We start from the raw sequence: 2,257 nt of genomic DNA, 5'->3' as shown, positions 1-2,257 counted from the left end.
GCTGGGAAGTCCAAGATCAAGCCACCAGCAAATTCAGTATCTGGCAAAGGTTCAGTCTCTGCTTCCAAGGCAGCACCTTGAACAAGGGGCCAAAACCTTTGTCTTCACATGGTAGAAGGGATCAAAGGTGATAGGTGGCTCCCTCAAGCCTCTTCTATGAGGGCATTAACTCCATCCATGAGGCTCCACATAATCACCTCCCAAGGCCCTCACCTTGGAGATTAAGTTCCAATGTATGAATTTTGGAGGGACATATACAATATAACCATAGTATCTGTTCATGTATCTTTCTAATTATATGTTTACTATACATAAGAGATATATGGAATGATGTTCACTTATTGTTAGCAATGTTCACTTCTGGGTTGGGATATTAGAAGAACTTCTCATATTGAGTGTATGCAATTTTCAGCAAAAAATCTATAACATCATTTTTCTAAAAAATAATAAGGAAACAAATAATATAATCTCTATCTGGAGAAATCTCATGCTGTAGTTAGAGCATAGATCTTTCCAAATGTATGTATACACATGCATACACACACACAGACCCACTTATTCACACACAAATGTGTCACAGACCTACTCGAACACTTACACACACACATACAAATGTGCTTTTAATGAGTTCATTCAATATTTACTACTCTTTTACCAAATAATATAAACATATTAGGAAATATAGCTTTATAACATCATTTTGTCTGCTTATTCTCTGCTGGGGATATGTGCCTTAATTTATTTAAGTAATATCTAGTTTGGGACATTCAAGTTGTTTATAAATCTTTGCTTTCATATATACTTCTGCAATAAACAAACATTCTTGTAGCTACATCCCTGCCTACATTATAATTAGGAGCTAGTTCAGTAGAATATTAAACAAATAAAAACCTAGGGCCAGAAAAGATTTAAAAGAAATGTAATAATGACTTAATATGAATAAATATATTAACATAATTTATCGTATAAGAGATTTAAAGAATAATCATATTATGATTATATAAGCTAAAAAAGCTTTGGTCAAGCTTGATATCCAAATGCCCTTAACCAAAAGAACAATCTTTTCCTGGAATAATATCTGTCTTAACTGAGTAACTATTACAATTAACAAGTGAAAATAACTAATAGGTAACTACTAAGTAAATACACAAAACTGATAGTTTTTTAGATGCCAGCAATGATGATATAAAAAATTCAAGAGAAAAAAGATGCTTTTCACAATAGCAGCAAAATATAAAATAGGCAGAAAATTTTACTAAGAATGTGTAAAACATAAATAAATAAAACTATTAAACTTCCCTGAGAGATGTAAAGATTATTTAAGTAATAAAAAATGTAGCATGATGCCAAATAGCAAAACTCAATGTAGCAAAAAAAAAAAATTATCCCAAATAAATGTATACAATGGGATTATTTTGGAACCTAAGTAATACCAAGTATTTTGTAGAATGTGATTAAACAATAATTCTTATGTATCTGTGGTAGAAGTGTACATAGAAATAATCTTTTTGGAAGATGATAATGAAATTTATATCAAAAGGCCTTTTTAAATGTCCATGTCTTTGCCCATCTATGACAGATAAATTTATATGTATGAAGAAAGATTTATTCAAAAAGCCTACTATTGCATAGAATGCAAAAATAAGCATTACACAGTAGCCATGCTCAAAAATCTCAGATCAATACTAGAAAATGAGGTATATACATAGTTAACTGAGGTATATATGTATGTGTGCATGTATATTCACACACTTAAGTATTATAAAGAAAGTAGTGTAAGTTAATTTCCTCTGAAAGACAGGTGCAAACAACGTACTACGAAGGTCTTTATGGAGAAAAAAGACCACATCATTAGAGAAAAGGGTGGGTCTGGGAGTAGAGAAGTGGATTTACTGTGAAACTAATGAAACCAAAACCTCGGGGTTCCTCACACACACAGGATCCCTCCAAGGCCCTGGGAGTGGGGATTAACAGTGTGTTCACATAGTCATATTTTTAAATAAAATTTGCAAACATGGCATATTTTAACCTCAATTAGTAGGCCTTCTATCTCTTTCTGCTTAGTTTCTCTGCTGGCTAACTTCCCCTCCTCATGGGAGTGGCCATGAGTATTTGTGGTTCAGTTCAGTTAAGAAGTTGGGGTTGCATTTGTTGGGTTTACTAGGCTATATTTATGTGATTCACGGTCACTTCTATATATTGTTAAGAATAGTGCTCTCCTTCATAGCATAGAAATGGCTCCTTCAAATACTCCTCT

The sequence above is a fragment of the Mandrillus leucophaeus genome, unplaced genomic scaffold, assembly GCF_000951045.1.
Source record: "Mandrillus leucophaeus isolate KB7577 unplaced genomic scaffold, Mleu.le_1.0 Scaffold882, whole genome shotgun sequence".
NCBI lineage: Eukaryota > Metazoa > Chordata > Mammalia > Primates > Cercopithecidae > Mandrillus > Mandrillus leucophaeus.
Note: the sequence above shows the minus strand (reverse complement) of the source record.